Genomic DNA, 19,383 nt, shown 5'->3' with positions numbered 1-19,383 from the left:
AAAGGTGGGAATTTAAGGAGATGGGACCTGCATAATATGACTAAACCAGAGGTTGTACAGAGTTTCAGGGAGAGCGTAAGGGAACAAATGGCAGGAATTGGCGAAAGAAATACAGTAGAAGAAGAATGGGTAGCTTTGAGGGATGAAGTAGTGAAGGATCAAGTAGGTAAAAAGACGAGGGCTAGTAGAAATCATTGGGGAACAGAAGAAATATTGAATTTAATTGATGAAAGGAGAAAATATAAAAATGCTGCAAATGAAGCAGGCAAAAATGAATACAAACGACTCAAAAATAAGATCGACAGGAAGTGCAAAATGGCTAAGCAGGGGTGGCTAGAGGATAAATGTAAGGATGTAGAGGCTTATCTCACTAGGGGTAAGATAGATACTGCCTACAGGAAAATTTAAGAGACCTTCGGAGAAAAGAGAACCACTTGTATGAATATCAAGAGCTCAAATGGAAACCCAGTTCTAAGCAAAGAAGTACTTTCTTCCCACAAAAATTCGATGTATTTGAAGGACAATGAATACCATTTCTTGTCGGAAAAGGTGATTAATTATTGTGTAGATATTTTTGGAATGTTATTTTATGCTCATGATTGTAAAGGGGGAATATTGATGTTTTATGATTGTAAAGTAGCACAAGGATCCCACTTTGTAAAGTTATCTGGGAATATGTAGTAATCACTAGTACCGGTAGTAATTACTAGTACCGCTACTAATACTATCGACTCGTCTGAGGAGACTTTGGAAGGCCCAACAGTAACGACCGACCGCCGTGTCATCCTCACCCACTAGCGTCACTGGATGCGGTTAAGAAGGGGCATTCAGTTACTCGTTCCCTGCTCGCCAGCAGCGTTCAGCAGCCTCAGACGGTCACACATTTGTTAGCCAAGCCGAACAGCGCTTAACTTCGTGATCTGACGTAAACGGCGGTCACCACTGTTGCAAGGCCATTGGCACTTTACATGTAGCTTTGTATGACTAATAGAGTGAACGTCTGTTATCATGTATACCACGCCGAGGGGTGCAGCCCACGAGAACCAAATATGGAGTATTCGAGGCAGCCCTTGTCACTTACCATGCACTCTAGAAACTTCAGCTGAGCTTCTGGTACGCAGTGATCTTTATTTGGGACAGAGCTAGAAGGAGTGTCCGAACGCAATGTTGTGGTTCAAAATGGCTCTGAGCATCATGGGACTTAACATCTCTGGTCATCAGTCCCCATGAACTACTTAAACCTAACTAACCTAAGAACATTACACACATCCATGCCCGAGGCAGGATTCGAACCTGCGACCGTAGCGGTCACGCGGTCCGAGACTGAAGCGCCTAGAACCGCACGGCCTCACCGGCCGGCGCAATGTTGTGGGATCTACGCTCTGAATAAGGAGCCAAACCTGATGAAATCTTCTCGGGTTATCAGCCGAGTGGTGACGTCGTCTTGTCGCAACGTTTCAATGAGTTTCGTAACCATCATCTTCTGGTGAAGTGTCGGGATGCTGTGTTCTGCATACCTATACAGCTGCTTGGCCGTCGTCCGCTACTGTAGGGCGACCAATCAAAACCATCTCCGCTGTCCTAAAATCTTGCCCTCAGTTGCCACCAGCTGTCGAGGCCTTGTTAAACTTGAGAGAACTGCTGCCGTATTGACGTAGATGGCGCCTGACATTCTTCACTGGGCGACGTCAAAATGGATGTTTCGCCCTGCGGTGACAGCTAATTTATCTCGTAAAGGAGACGTGTTCCTTTGTATGCATTCTAGTATGTCTAACCATGTGGCGCTCAACCGCATCGAATTGCATTCATCTGATAATCATTGAAAGGATATAAAATTGCGGTGGATTGTTTTTCTTCACTTTTGGGCTCGGCGATATAATGGACTTTTCTCGAATTGGCACTTGCTCTGCAATGAGCTAAGATTTATCCGTTGAACAAGCAGTGCGCCATGTAGTAGTTATCGATGGCGAAGAATTATTTTCGTTCCCATCCCTTAGTGAGAAAACGGGAGTGTGCTCATGAAATTTCTTTTCTAAAGTATTTTTTCTCTTCTTTATTTATCTACCTACTTTGAGAACATGTGCCGGTCTTTCCTTGCATATGTTCAGCGTAGATATGCCAGGAAATTTAATTTGCATGTGCAATAGGGATCGTGCCTGTATGTTACGTTGTCAGATGTAGTTGCTTTACGTACTGTATAAAAGTAAACGTGTTTGATGAATAAATAATTCATCTTGAATGTTTAAAAACATTTAACGTTTATTATGTACTGGATATTATTGTTACTTTATTTAGAACATGAAAGAGGTCAACCTTTGATTATTTAAATAAGCTGAAATGCAAAGTAGCGTAGAATAAGCCGTAGCCAATCAGATGACGGTTTCAGAAAATTTAACTACCCTAGTCTACTGAGCCATATTCGGGGCGCATGAAACGCGGCCGGGGACGGGCAGAGGGACTGTAACGGTGGGGACGCGAAAGCGGGCAGTTCGGCTGGAGACACCATAGAATACAGTTCGGATGCAGACGCGAAAGCGGACGGTAAGTCTTTAGGTAGTAGCTAGGAAGTGAAACGACTAAGAAAATTTCGCGTTGTGTGGTATCGCCGGACTTAGTCTCTGAGCGGTGAGCAGCCGTGCGCCTCGTGTGAGCTGTAACTTTTCGCGTAGATAACATGTATTTCGCGATGAGACTGTGAATGATCGAACTGTGTCAAATGGATATGCGCTCGAGTGTAACAGCAACTCTAAATACGACAACTTCGCTATTAGTTTGCTTTCTGAATATACATTATAATAACCAAATTGCAACTGTGTGGCCTACATCATTTACGGGTCGTTAATTTAGTTCCCGATATTACTATTAATGTTATTACATGCGATATTAACTTTGTATTTCGCAAACTTGCCATCAGCCAGACAATGTAACCAAAGGGTCACAAGTTTCTAATTTAGGGCGTGTAATGCGACATGTGCAGTTCAACCCCTAGGCGAGTTTGAGCCAAGACTTTTCGACGAAGAGGAACCACATGTGAGCCCGAACATCTGTGGGATGTTAGCTCACAAAATTCATTCACTGGAAAGACCTTACGGATAGACATGAAGTTTGACGCCTAACTATTCATGCGTGGTTGGTATCTTTATCGCATATAAGACGACTGGAACTGTGTGAGCCAGCAGAGGACCATCTCTTGCCACTGAATCCACTATGTATCGTCACAAGTTCAATGGCAAAAACATAAAAACAAGAGCATAGATTTTAATGTCTGATCTGTAAAATCCGACGACAATGCCAATACCAAGGGCAATAGTTTCTTCTTGCACAACGACTGCTCCTGACCACGAAATCCTCGTTTCGAGCCGATTTTTTTTTTTTGGACAGGAATGATCTCTATCTTCCAAGCCGAAACTGAACAACTAGGCTACAACTCTCCAGTGGCTTAAACTAGCTAATATTCATAACAATTAAAATAAGACCGTGGGACGATTGGACTAGCCATGGGAGGTTAAGAGCAACTAAAAGTACTTCACACCGAAGACATGTCACGCTATTTACCACGAAAAGTAGGAAAATAAAAACAGCCCTATGCGAATAACCTGGCACCGTCACATAGAGAGATTGTAAAATTTTTTAGGATCTGAATAATAAAATAGACGACTAAAAGCTTTAGTTAGTTTATACAACTATGGTGATAAACCGGTCATGATCCGTACTTTTTCCCAAAACGTAGGTGAGAACAGTTTTCTGAAGTTTCCACAGTCTCAGTAATACATTTTGGAGCCAAACGTCATGGGCTATCGATATGCACAATATGCAGATGGCGGTAGTATCGCTCATACAAGGTACAAAAGGGCAGTGCTTTGGCTGAGCTGTCTGTTGTACTGAGGTGATTCATCTGAAAAGGTTCCGAAATCATATACCGGACTGTAAGTCGTGCCCAGGAGCAAAAGTAAGTAGACTCATATCACAGTTTAGTAAGGATGAATAGTTTCTAAGAGACTGGTCAGGAAGAAACAATTTGCAGAGATGTGAGAATACAGGAATACTAGGGAATGAAGTGATACATTAATAAAAGTTCTCCGAGACTATGGACACTGCGATAGTGAATATCTCAGTAGATAGTTCAGTTGAAGAGGAATGTACATCTCTAGCAAGGGAAATCACTAAAGTAGGAAAGAAAAATATAAGTACAAGGAATACAGCTGCAAGGAAACCATGTGTAACAGAAGAAATACTTCAACTGATCGACGAAAGAAATAAGTACAAAAATGTTCAGAGAAATACATAAATACAAGTCACTTAGCACTGAAATGAATAGCAAGTCAGGGAAGTGAAGACGAAATGGTTACAAGAAAAACGAGAACAACTCGAAAAAGAAATGATACCTTGAAGAAAGTCAAAAGTGTATTAGAAAGTCAAAATACCTTTCGGTGAAATTTAAAGCAAGGACAGTAACATTTAAGAGTGTATTGGAAATTCCACCGTTAAATGCAGAGGATTAGATAAATAGGGCAAATAAGCACGTACATAAAGTTCTCATATTTGAGCATAATCGTTATTAGTACTTTTCACTTGCTACTATTGTAAAATACTTTTTGCAGACGCTACAAAACTGTTATTCACTCCTAATCATATACCCAACTCCCAGCATTCCTGTCACTATTGCTGCTGCTACGACCACTAATATCACACTGTTTCCTCGTTATTAGGTCTTATAGCTATCCGTGTCAAGGAAAATGGCGGTTTCATCGGATACCGAACGGCGCGTCAATAATGCGCCCACTGACGAAGTCGATATTTTGGTGAGCATAGATTTTACTGCAACAGCAGTCCTATTATTATGTAAGATTAATGTTAATGTGTCATATATATATATCTCGTAATACAATATTATTGTCTAACAGATGTAATGTTATACTAATTGGAAGGTATTGCGGAAATATGGGTGGATCCAAATGTGAAGAGAATGTTGACTGATCCATGGATTAGCAAGGATAAAATTAGCTGGATAGGTGGAAGGAAAATAAAGCGGGAACATATAGGCATGAGGAAATTTGGAACAATATTGACAATATGAGATACTGATTCGCGGTTTGGTAGTAGGAACAGAACTGGAATATGTCAAAGGCGCTGCAATAATGGCCGGACAAACGTTAGTTTCTTGTTTAATGCAATGTTACTTTCGGTGAAACGCGTGAGAAGAAGATTGTTTCTAAGACGAATAGCTGAAATGGACAAGCAGATGGAGAGTATTTTGGTTTACACATAGATTGCGGTCGTATTTCTTGTAAGCTGTCTGAGTTATGGAATTATGATACATAGCGCCCATCTACTCGGATACATCATAACTGAGCATACGAGGATCAAAATGATCGTAAGTCAATGATATGCTCAATGTTCATGGGAGGTCGAAATTGTTTATATGTGTTGCTGAGAATTTTGTGAATCACATTTGTTTCTTTCCCACATCACATTTTCGTGTGATGTATAGCTAAAGTGATAATCATAATTATCAAATAGCTCCCGGTACCAAAATTCAGTACTGGAAGCGGCTGACTAGAAGCAGTTTGTAGATATTTGAACATTCGTTGAAATACGTATGACCAACTGCTTCTTTCTCTCTCCAGCAGTTGTAACACACCACCGCTATCGGTTTTAATGCGCTAGGGACGTTTGGGGTTAGGTGATAGTCGTTGAAAAGTATGAGAAGCACTATTTGCAAGATATAAACGTAGCATTAGCACATGTATGATCATCTGTCATCATCAGTTCCTGCCTTGCTATTTCAGCCGTGCATGTTAGGTCACTTTACCATCACCAATTACATTTAAATTACATTTTTGCATTTTATATGGATTCGAAACGTGTTCTTAATAGTTATAAGTAAAAAAAATATGATTATCGTTCCGTCATTATTCCATAAATGACACACTAATTCTCCATAGTCCGCAGCTCGTGGTAGTGCGGTAGCGTTCTCGCTTCCCACGCCCGAGTTCCCGGGTTCGATTCCCGGCGGGGTCAGGGATTTTCTCTGCCTCGTGATGAGTGGGTGTTGTGTGGTGTCCTTAGGTTAGTTAGGTTTAAGTAGTTCTAAGTTCTAGGGGACTGATGACCATAGATGTTAAGTCCCATAGTGCTCAGAGCCAATTCTCCATATGCTGAACAATGAAATAGAAAATAAACATTGGGGCAGGTTTATAAGACATACATTTACCGTTTCAGTCCCTTCATCATTAAGCTGAAAATAACGTTACTGATGCCACCATTGAGTTCCGTATCTCCAGTATGTACCCAGAAAATTATCGCCAGATAATAATCTTTTCCAGAGGAAGTTGTTCTGAAATCATTGAAATAAACATTGTCTCTACTCTGTTGCTTGAGGAAAACTTTTCTGCGATTCTTCTTACGCCTTAAGGAAATAATACCACTGAAATATCTTCGACATTATTCCATACACTACTATCCCTAAGCAGCGAACACAGCTTTTGTGGTCAGTCTCTAAAGATCGCAGTTGGTTAAGACTACATCTCTTCTACTTCGTATAGTGAATAAGTAGAAAAGTCGCTGACACGCATATTCTCCTATACTATCTGCAAATAAATGCCATGAAATAATCCCGTACTTAAATAAGTACGAGGAGCTGATATTTTCGCATACGTCATGTCTCAGATATACATTACACTTGTCGCTACTGCTCTAGTTTCGTAATAGGGCAAGGAGCAAAACGATTTTCCATCTTCCTCGCTGTCCGCGTTCATTTTACGGTTGGCTACGCTCTCCTCTCGGTTGCTTACTCTGAGAAGATTGCTTTGCAGCATGTTCTTTGAAATTTCCACCCCCTACCTACTCCATAACGGATGTCAGCCCGCTTTCGCTAATGCAAAGTATAGGGACCTAACATCTGCAGAGACGGGCACCGTTCTTACAGCAACAGATTCATCTCTGTAATTTCCTCTCTGTGGACGTAATTATAATATGCTCCTTTCTTAGCAGTGCTTGTTTTTGGCTGCCTAGGGCCAATACGTGATATTGTTTATGTGCCGTATTTACGCATGGGACTAAATGCCGCAATGCCAAATTCGTACGTCAAGTAAATTACTACTAAATTACTGAAAATCTTAACAAACAATATGACCGTAGTTAAGCGAATTTATTGGCAAGGATTTTCGCCAAATTTATTAGTTGATGCTACACGCTGCCATCTGAAATGACAGAGATAAAAAGAGATAAATAAATACAAGTCTAGCGCAACAACACAACACTTTAAATCTTAGCTGCTGCTAAATCTTTCTGGATATGAGGTCGTGGACAAAGAAACTCTTCTGTTCCTGAGGTTTCGTCCAGGACAGTGCTGGACATCCTCAGAGACGCTCCTCCACTGAGTCTTGCCGAATGACCTGCCGGACGTCTGAGAGCGACAAATATACAATAGGAAAGGGGGGTGTGGTCGAAGTGACACATGATGAGCAGAGATAATACCTGTCAAAGATAAGACTTAAATTCATATGCATCAGGATAATTTTAATACAAAAGAGGAGGCACTGAAACTTAGCGACATATGGACAGCAGCTCTGCAGAATCGCTAGACAATTTTGTCTTTGACAAGACGCCAATCCTTTGACAGGGATTATCTCTGCTCATCACGTGATACTTCGACCATGCCTCCCTTTTCTACAGTATACATGTCGCTCTCGCATGGCCGACCGGTCAGTCGGCAAGACTCAGTGGAGGAGCATCCCTGAGGATGTGCAGCACAGTGCTGGACGAAACGTCAGGAACAGAAGGGTTTCTTGGACCACGACCTGATATCCCGAAAGGTTTACCAGCAGCTATGTCATCAGGTCGTGAAAGCCTTCATTCTTTGACTTCAAAATCTTAATTTGTGGAAATTGAGTAGTTAGTTCATGAGAATTGTAGACCAGTACGCGGGGCGTTTATTGCTATGCCGCGCTCAGGGGGAGGTGTGATATATAGAAACGGCTGAGTATGCAGTTAAAATCAATTGAAACAGCACAAATCGTGCTACAGAAGAAACATCGCAAGACCTTAGCGGATCCCAGCTAGATTCTATACTAAATGTACAGAGCAACTGGTCCCCTTGGTCAAACGGGTTTACTGCAGGTCGCTACATCAGTGGAACGCGTCGCAGACTGGATAAATCTGAAGGCGGGGCCGGTCTAAAACAAAGGTCGCAATGCCGTCAAGCATCACTGTAAAGCTTTATGAAACAAAGTTCTTGCAGACTGTGGAACACAAAGCGACGTGCTGAAAAGTAACGCCTCTGAGGTTTCCATGTGAAAACATTCAAAGCTTTTTGAATAAAACTAATGTTGTTGGTATTCTACGTGTTTTTCTAAACATAGTCACCCTGTAAACGAACACATTTCTCCAAATGAGACACCAGTATAATGATACCGTCGCTATACAATGACTGATGTTGTTGACGGAGCCACAATGAAATCTGTACTTACATCACCTCATCACTAACGAATTGATTCCCTCGAAAATGGTGTTTAAGTTTTGGATGACCTCTTATTTTCAGGGTAGAAATTTTGAACGCAGCTTTCTCTACCTGTCAAAATGTTGTTAAGGAACACATCAACCGAAATCTGAGATAAATTGTTGACATGTAAAATATCCTGTGTTTCATGTAAGGAGTGAGCATTCGAGGTACTTAACGTGTGCACAGTTTTCTATACTGCAGTTGTTCAGTGATGGTCTGTGCACGCTCTCGTGATATCTCACGCTTACCTGAAGCTGTGTCTGTGTTATCCGACTATTTTTCTCTTGTGAGTTCATCGACGGGATTCCGACGACTTTCGGTGGCTGCCGTACGCGGTCGTCCACTTCAATCGGGCACACAATTTGATGTCAGCACCATCGTGTCCTTCATTACGAGCAGGAACAATTCAACGTCGCACATTACTGATGTCGATACAATCGTCACCGTACACAGCTTTCATTCTTCTGTGAATTTCAGTTGGCCGTATCTTCCCTGCAGTTAAAAAGTGGATTACAGCACTCTGTTTCCCATGCACCGACATACTCATAGTTACGTTAAACACCGTTACAATTCAGAGCCCTCTTGCGGCGGAGGATTCCAGCTTGCGTAAGCAAGCGGGAATGTCGACTGAGTAATACATTGAAGAGACAGACCATTGTGGCCACCTCTTTGATAGCATACTGCCTGCATGGATTCTACGATTCCTCTAGAGGATTCCAGAAGTACATGGCATCAGGTGTCTACGCACAGTTCAACTAGTTCCCGCAAATTACGGGTCGGTGATTTACTGACAAGCAGCTGGCGCCTAATGTGTGTCCCAATGGGTACAGGTCAGAGGTGGAGCATCGCATATTTAAGCAACAGCTACATCACCCTCCTTACTCAGCGGTTACCGTACGTGGAGGTGCAGTGCCTTGCTCAGTTCATTGCTAAGAGGGGTAAAATTTCTTTTATTATTTGTTAAATAAGATGTATTTTTTTTCTATCACTACATCCCACTGATTCTATTATATGCAAATATTCCAGGGTGGGTCTGAAGATGGACTAAAACGGACCGAAACCGGTAACTTAATAACAAAAAAAAGTTTATGGCAGTCGTGACTGTTTATACTCAGTTTTAAAGTTTACAGCACTCTCTTTCATTCCATAGTACGACGTACCCTCAGTCTTGAGATGAAACAGAGTATAGAGCACTGCCTCGTGCCCCCACGGCTACGGCATATTATATCCGATTTGCAACGTACCATTCCTACACAAAACACGTAAACTAGCTACAGGCTGTCCTCACCATGCTCACTACAGTACACTCCTAATGCTCCGTGCATTACAGCAACAACCAGACCACCCTTGTCCCTTCTCCGTCTGTATCGCGTTGTAGTTGCCGCCTTGTCTGACCACCAGATAAAGACGTGCCCACTCTGCACTTAGGCGAGATCAGTAGCAGCTTTCCCGCGCCACACGTTGATGTCGACTGGACCTGGCTCCTCGATACCACTGAACGTGAATCCTCATAGCTGCGCATCGACCAGCTGTATGCCTGCTTCAAATGCCGTGAATTTAAAATGTACGGCACACAGTCAACATCCGAATGCGATTTCCAAATGAGAAATCTGCTGCGTAATCTTATCTTGTGTACGTATTATAAGAGGCACTACTCCTATGTACTAGGTGTATTTTTCTTGAAATGCTAAGCACACGCATATTGAAAAATTTATATAAGTTAATCGATAGTTCTGCTTTCAGGTTGACCGGGTTACAAAGGTAAAAGTCAGGCATCAGGCAAGAAATGATTTTATTGCTCATATGACGTGTTTCGGAATTTGCAACGTACAATTTCTACACGTAGATTTAGCGTTTCCAGTTGTATGTCTAACAAACATTCACAGACCACCATTGCAAGCCAGTTAGCCTGAATGCAGAGCTGCTGATTATTACAATAATAGTTGCCTGCCCTCTGCATGACTTTATATCAAATTATATTCATAAATTTGACGTTTGTTGTACATAATATTTCTGACGGTGAAGGTTTAATGGCCATCATTGTGTATAAAATACAAAATTACGCTCAATACAATAACTGAAACTAAAAGATTTCTCGATGGATAAAGGTTAAGAAACAAGTTTTCAGGACAGAATAATAAGTAGGCCCATATTTAGGTAAGAGCGTGGCGGGACCAGACACAGGAACCCTGCACTGCCACCCATGGGAAGATTATCGTGTAGTAGGTTTGCGGTTTCCTTCATCCAATCTGTCATGATGTGTTAAGTGGGTATTCGTGTCGTGCAGATGTTTCCATGTTGGGTTTGCGTTGTCATTGTCGAATGAAAGTGTGAGGATCACACACGTTGCCCTCACGTAGTCTGCTCCTCTCGAAAAGCACCAAGAGGATTGCCGACCTTAACGTCCCATTCGACTGATGGAAAACCATAGACAATGTCACAAGCACTCACTTCATGAGACGCAATTTAATCCAGGATACTGGCGCAAAGACTACTCATCAGAAACATTACACCATCCCGTCTCTCTCCCCCTTGCCATCAAAAACTAGCAGCTAAGTTTCATCCATCAGCTGGATTCGAATCGGCTTACCCTCCAAGTCGAACGCCACCACACAGACTTGCGTTAGTGACCTTTCTCTTATTTTATTTATTTGGAATGACCCATAGCTGCGATCGTACGGTAGCGTCCTTCAGCTCGAGGAAATATTGGTTATGTTCTGATATTAATTATACATGTATGTCATCAGTCTGTAAAATGAGAGCAGGGTCTGGTATTACACACATCGAAAAATGTTTTACATCGTCCCGGTTCCCAGAACTCCTGAAGATAGACGGCTTATCACAGACACAGTCCCTTTGACTGTTCAGAGATGTCACTTAACCCACCCAAAGATGTAAACAAACATGAGCAGCGCCTATTAGACAGAGGGGGTCCGACAACCGATCAATTCCAGTCGTTTCATCAGGAAGGAAGTACAAGGCTCGTGTTGCCTCTAGTTCAACCCTGCCTAGACAGTCAATACCGCGTTCGATCACGTCCGCATTGTTACTTTCTGCCACAAATGTCTCTTAACAAGGGAGGCGACTTGGAGTGAACCAAAGCGATGTAGTTCGGACATGGAGGAGATACATGAGACAGGAACTGTCGATACAGGCTCAGCCCGCCCAAGTGCTACTACTGCAGTAGAGTCGGCCGCTGTGGTCGAGCGGTTCTAGGCGCTTCAGTCCGGAACCACGCTCTAGATAGATAGATAGATAGTTTCGGAAGTTCCATGCGGCTTTTCGCGGATGATGTTGTAGTATACAGAGATGTTGCAGCATTAGAAAATTGCAGCGAAATGCAGGAAGATCTGTAGCGGATAGGCACTTGGAGCTGGGAGTGGCAACTGATCCTTAACATAGACAAATCTAATGTACTGCGAATACATAGAAAGAAGGATCCTTTATTGTATGATTATATGGTAGCGGAACAAACATTGGTACCAGTTACTTCTGCAAAATATCTGGGAGTATACGTACGGAGAGTCCTTAGAAAATGTAGTCCACCAATAAAGGAGGTGGCTTAAAAACATTCGTTCGATCTATACTTGAGTATTGCTCATCAATGTGGGATCCGTACCAGGTCGGGTTGACAGAGGAGATAGAGAAGATCCAAAGAGGCGGCCCGGTTCGTCACAGGGTTATTTGGTAAGCGTGATAGCGTTACGGAGATGTTTAGCAAACTCAAGTGGCAAGACTGTGCAAGGGAGGCGCTCTGCATCGCAGTGTAGCTTGCTGTCCAGGTTTCCAGAGGGTGCGTTTCTAGATGAGGTATCGAATATATTGCTTCTCCGCCACACACCGTTGGGTGGCTTTCAGAGTATAAATGTAGATGTAGATGCTGTAACGTTCTCAGGTTCGAATCGTGCCTCGGGCATGGATTTGTGTGATGTTCTTAGGCTAGTTAGGTTCCAGTAGTTCTAAGTCTAGGGGACTGATGAACTCAGACGTTAAGTCCCATAATGCTTAGAGCCATTTGAACCATTTAAACTGCAGTAGATGACCGATACCTACATATTATGGCTCGGAGGAACCCTGACAGCAACGCCACAATGTTGAATAATGCTTTTCGTGAAGCCACAGGAAGTCGTGTTACGACTCAAACTGTGCGCTATAGGCTGCATGAAGCGCAACCTTACTCCCGACCTCCAGGGCGAGATCCATCTTTGCAACCACGACACCATGCAGCGACGGACAGATGGGCCCAACAACATGCCGAATGGACCGCTCAGGATTGACACCTCGCTCTCTTCAACGATGAGCGTCGCATATGACTTCAGCCAGACAATCGTCGGAGACGTGTTTGGAGGCAAGCCGGTCAGGCTGAACTCCTTAGACACACTGTCCAGCGAGTGTAGCAAGGTGGACGTTTCCTGCTGTTTTGGGATGGAATTATGAGGGGTCGACGTACGCCACTGCTGGTGACGTAACACATCTTGAACGCTGTACGATACGTGAATGCCATTCTCCGACCGATAGTGCAACCATAGCGGGAGCATATTCGTCTTCATGGCCGACAATTCGCGCCGCCATCGTGCACATCTTGTGAATGACTTCCTTCAGGGTAACGACTTCGCACGACTAGAGTGGACAGCATGTTCTCCAGACATGAACCCTATGGAACATGCCTGGGATATATTGAAAATGGTTGTATCTGGACGATGTGACCCAACAACCACTATGAGGGATCTACGCCGAATAGCAGTTGAGGAGTGGGATTATCTGGACCAAGAGTGTGTCGATGAACTTGTGGATAGTATGCCACGATGAGTACAGGCATGTATCAATGCAAGAGCACGTGCTACTGGGTATTACAGGAATCTGGACCACCACCTCCGAAGATCTCGCTGTAGGTGGTACAACATGCAATGTGTGGTTTTCACGAGCAGTAAAAAGGGCGGAAATGATGGTTATGTTGATCTCTATTCCAATTTTCTGTACAGTTTCCGGAACTCTCGGAACAGAGGTAATGCAAAACTTTTTTGATGTGTGTGTGATACATTTCTTTACTTCATTACACACTGCAGTGAGTATTGGCCCAAATAAGTACCAAAACTGAGAGTCCAAGCCTACCACATTTAATTTTGGTGCGTCTTTGATTATACCTTCGACCTTAAGTGCCTTTTTCTACTGCCTGTCCGCATCATTTCTTCTTTTTTTTTTTTTTTTTGAATCGGTACATTGAAATCGTATGCAAGAGCGAGATTGATCTGCGGAGCGTTTACCTTTGTCTTTAGCGTGAAAGTGTTCTACTGTTTCTTCTTGACAACCCAAAAGTAGGAGAGGAATCAAAGTACTTTCGAAAGTAAACAAATTAAACAGAATCCACCTGCTCTTTTTTTTAAAGAAAGCTTACAACGATATGTTCCACCGGGCGCGTTTCACTGCCGAATAACTGAGGAAAAGAAAGAAAAAATATAATCTTCGCATGCTAAATGAGTATAAGAATGGTCCTTTCAGGCGCTTCATCGTCCGGGCAGGTCGTCTGCTAAATTGGAGGAGATAATCGTTTCTTTATGGTCACTAAGGCCTTTTTATCATGTTCAGCATCACGTTCTCTTACCTGGGAACTGCAAAGCAGATCTCGTAATGCTATCTAGAGGAAATTAGAAAAATATTTTTCATATTTCAGGTTGCTGCTGTTGAACAAGAAATTGTCACGTTCCATCATTACTGGATGCGGCAACATATCTGTATTTCTCTATAACGTCCCTGTGTTTGCCGTGAATTGTGGATAAACACATAGCCGGCCGCGGTGGTCTAGCGGTTCTAGGCGCTCAGTCAGGAACCGCGCGACTGCTACGGTCGCAGGTTCGAATCCTGCCTCGTGCATGGATGTGTGTGATGTCTTTAGGTTAGTTAGGTTTAGTAGTTCTAAGTTCTGGGAGACTTATGACCACAGGTGTTGAGTCCCAAAGTGCTCAGAGCCATTTGAACCATTTTTTATGTATACAAATTACATAAAGATATCCATGACAATTATATTTTGTTTACATACTTGAATTTCCCGTGGTAAACTGGCTTAGAGGCATACAATTTAATATCAGATATAGAACCCTTGTCGAACATTGTTGTTGGTGCTGTTCTTCCCTTGTGCTAATGATATACCATTTTATTTGGTCAGGGGTCAGAATTAGTTCTGTTTACAGATGATAAACGCATCATTGTGAGACCAATCAAGAAAGCTTGAACAGAGAAAATAGTGCATGATGTTTTCGTGAAAGATACTGCCTGAATTTTTACTAGAGGTACATGTCTTCTCCTTCTTCCCTGACGATGCTACATCCACATCTTCTTTGGCCGTCTGCCATCTGTCATTCACATTGTATGTCTATACCAGGAGAGCTGACGTTCTGCTCTTATATCTGTGACGTTTTCTTCAGCCTGGGCAGTTTCCCTAACCGCTGTATTTTTTACAAGGTCCCGATGAGATATTCGACACGATCTTCTGACATAGCCCATTTCTGTAATCTTGAGTCCGTATTTCTTTTCCACAGTAAGCTCACAGTACTCGTATCATACGTCTGCATAGGCTCTACATTATTTCTACAGAGCTCATTCTTTACATTCCAACTTACCGTAGAAGATCATAAGACAGGGTTAAGAGTCTGGATTGTGCTTTCACGATCCATGAAAATAAAATTTCTGACAGTTGAGTGACCAGCTTCTTCCAAACAACAGAGATATTCGTGAATAGAAATTATCATCATCTTGAACACTAAGTAACATTAAGCACTCTTTTGTATTCAGTAAACATAACGTTCTATCCATGTCACCCTACATAACTGAAAGATAAACAAAATTGACAATTCTTCCAGCAAGAGATATTATAGAGCAGATTTTTCCTATCAGTAACGCAAATAATATATCCGAGATACTGAGCGTGAAACAGCGACTGTTAGACGACGATAGGGAGTATTATACCATGAATCCTGTAAGAATAATTTAAATGAGTTAGAATAATGAAGTAAGGGGCGTACGTCGTTTTGAACAGTCAAGGTTGAGACTTTATCACTATAAGCTCAACATATTTCTAATACAAGAGCACAGGCAATAATTTCCTGTAAATATTCCATGGAATTACAATTAGCCCAATTCTAACGAAATACGCAACTTAATTTCCCTCTTGCGCCTGCGAAACAGGAATCCGTAAATGGGAGAAAACATCTGATTTTGAGGACTTTCAACATTAATATGGCTCCTGTGTGGCAATAAGATACAGTATTACAGTGTTACAAGTCATGTAAAATACCTATCTTGAGAGATTCTCTATGTATGTGAAGTTACTAACCTTTCCATTCAGCTGCTCTACTAGTCCTATTGATTGGGGAATAATTCTGAAATATTGTTTGGTATTCGTAGACTTTCTTATTAAGTATGCATTACAACAGATAGGCAGCCTCAATTTTAATATCGCGCAAGAAACGAAGGGATCTGTTAACTTTTCATTAACTCCCTTGTTTACTTTCTTTGAGCCACAGCTATCAATTTTAAATATGCTTTCACTCATACATCTTGCAGCTGATGTTGGAAAAGTCACTGTGTACACGAAAACAGCGAGAGTGAGGAGATTAGATAAACCTCTCTTGGCAAAATTGTGTGATGTGAACAAATGCATTTCTTCAGGCGATAAGTGGTATGTACACAAAATGTGTATGAGTTTAAGGGTTCAATATGAAAACAACTGTGAAAAATAACGCGTTTAGAAATATGTGTTCCTGAGGTGCCTAAGCTCCCTACAGACGTTTGGTTGTAGTTCATATTTTTGTATATTATTAGACTGTAACTGTTAATATGTGTCGTGATGTAGGTACGAAGAGTGACATGGCGCTGTTGTGAGTCACTGCACCCACACTGCAGAGTAGGATGGTTCGAATCCACGTCCCACCACATAGGTTTACGCTTTCCATGGTTTCTCTGACTCACTTGAGACAACTGAGAATGGTTTCACCGAAAAGGACACAGCAGATGCTAGCTTCAGTTTCTTAATTAAAGACTCCGTCGTCGACAGGACGTTAGACCCAGATATGCAGTCCCTGCTTCTAAGTATGCACAGAACATTGAGTTATTTATTTCGACCTCATTTATTTGAAATTTATTTCCACAGCAGCTGAGTAGCACTGTTAAGTCTCTAGTGCCGCACTCCCAATTAGTCAACACAATGTGTGAACGTATAATATTTTTTGGGACGCCTATATTTAACACAAGAACATTTTCCAAGAAAATTAATGTAAACAAAGCAAATACACATGAATATTCAGAACTAAATTTTCACTCTGAAGTGGAGTGTGACCTGATACGAAACTTCCTGCCACATTAATACCACATGCCGTACCGAGACTCGAAGTCGAGACCTTTACCCTTTCATGAGCAATTGTTCTCCCAACTAAGATTCCCCATCACGAATCGTAAGTCCTCGCAGTTTTACTGCCGCCAGTAGCTTCACTCTGCGAGATCATCTTGGTCCAGCACACGGCTTAAATCTGCCAGGAATTTTCAAATGTAAATATTGACTAATGTAAATTAAGTGCAAGTACATTAAGTCAAAATGAGGGTTGGATATAGTTAGACGTGAGATAAAACGTATCTATAACAAAGTGTATAGGTATGTAAACACGGCCATTCAGATAGAAACGCGGGAGCTCAATAAAACGTTTGTCATCAGAGACTAAACATCGCTGATTTTAAAGATGACCTTGTCTATTTGCGTGAAGAAAAACCACGGTCGCCATAAATGTAAGTGGATGGTATTAAATTTGGTACAAAGCTTGGAAATAACCTTGTTAAGCATGAAGAAGTAATTATTAACAAAATCACCATTCAGATCAGCGAATTTCGTTCCCCAGAATGCTGTTCTTTTTTGTTTCGTAAGAAAAGAAATATTGAAGACAAACAGTTAATTCGATGCAATTCTTTTCCTCGTGTTTTGGTGTCACGAAAATGCGAGTGGGGTATCATTTCGAATCGCCATTTGAGTACATTTACGATTATAGTGGCTCATGTGGGGGTAGGTACATTTTCGTTGACAAGAGTGTTTTACCACCTCCATCTTAGTCGCTTCCCCTTCAGCTTCCTAGGGAAATGACGTAATAACTTTATATGGTAACGACCGTTCACTGCTTCATGCCTTATGGAACAGTTAATATCATCCTTTATATCCGCAAAAATTCGCCTCAGCATTTCGCCGCCAGCGGCGGAGCGGCACGGCACGGATGGCTGTTTATAGCGGTCCGTGCTCGTAGGTGTTCACCTTTTGTGCTTCTCGTGGGTAACTCTACTGTTGACACAACATGACTCATTCATATAGAAAGTCAACCATCAAGATCAGCTTCGCTACTGAATTTGAGCGACCCAAAGCTTTACAAATCTAACGATTCATATGGGAAGAACCAAAATGGCTCCAGAGAATCTAACAGGCATCCACCTATCTACCTTCAATTGATCAACCACTAGTTACGCGATAAAATTTTAAGTGACCATAAGAATGAGCTAAAATTCAAATATTCTGATGACAATGTGGGGAGAATGTCAATTGATCATACGGGGCTCGGACTCCGCACTGTTGGAGTTTTTGAACTTCTCTTCGATTTTCCGGAAGATGTCGCGGCCAGTGCTTTACAACCATATGAATGCCCACTCAGCCACATCACCGACAAAGGGACCACTTTTACAAAATACCCCATTCTTAACGGGGTGAAGCAAGTTCGGATCGAGCTTACATGTTCCGTCATACCTTCTTATTGGTGGCTGTAGAGCCGTAATTATTTACTACGGAGAGCCCCAGATCTACTTGTGTTGTAGCAAGGAGGATCACATACGCATCCAAAGAAGGATTCTTCAAGTACCTACGGGCGACTCTGTGCCCTTATCCACAACAGCATATATGCCTCTTACGTACGCTCACCTTTCCGAAAGGATTTCCCCTTCTACGTTCCCCAGTACCAAATGACGGACCATCCCATGGCACAGTCAACACACATGAACGACAATGCGTCCGAGATGTCAGGCGAAGAAGTCCCACTGAGCAGCTGCAATAGAAGTCCGATGTCGCAGGAACGGAGACGAATATGGAAATCGACTAGCTGATGATACGGACAGCAGCTTTTGTCACCGACATTCAACACGAAGGGGCTTCCAAACAGAATTTGGACATGAATGTGGACCACAAAACGGTGAAAGCAAAGACGTCGCACACCATCAGACGACCGGTTTCTGAACCGTAAAATTACTACTGGTTCACCAAAGGTTATTAATCTCAATCAATACACAAAATGTAAAGTGGAAGTAGGTGCCAAGGAATAACTGGTGAAATTACACACAATTTTCAATAAAACTCTTTATTGAAATTTGGTGCAAGACTTTACGATATTTTTTAAAAAAACAACAATCATTTAACAAATAAGTCACAATTTCCGATAGGAAAGGACTTTTAAATTATTAAATTATTACAAAAAATTTCTCGCCGGTAAAAGGCTAGTACAGGCAAGCAATTTGACGTATACAACGCGACACCGTATAATATTTCAAGCTCAGCTAAATGACAGGTGAATTTCACTTCACTCATTAAATGGCGCAGAATCTAACTTGTCTGCAATATATAAAGACAATCCTGTTTAGAAAAGTTCTCAAAATAGAAAACCCAAAACGCATGATGCATGCACACGGAGGGGGATAGGGGGACACTCACAGTTAGTAACATTAACATTTCCATAACATATAAAAAAACAAATTTTACCAATTTCTGCCAGTTAACTTATGGCAAACACAAACACGCTGGCCAGGTAGGACTTGCGAAATTTTACAACATTCTCCTTTCAAGGCAGTAATTTCTACCCGTAATG

This window comes from Schistocerca nitens, chromosome 1, assembly GCF_023898315.1.
Source record: "Schistocerca nitens isolate TAMUIC-IGC-003100 chromosome 1, iqSchNite1.1, whole genome shotgun sequence".
Classification (NCBI taxonomy): Eukaryota; Metazoa; Arthropoda; class Insecta; order Orthoptera; family Acrididae; genus Schistocerca; species Schistocerca nitens.
The sequence above is the reverse complement of the archived record's forward strand: the minus strand, read 5'-3'. Positions refer to the sequence as shown.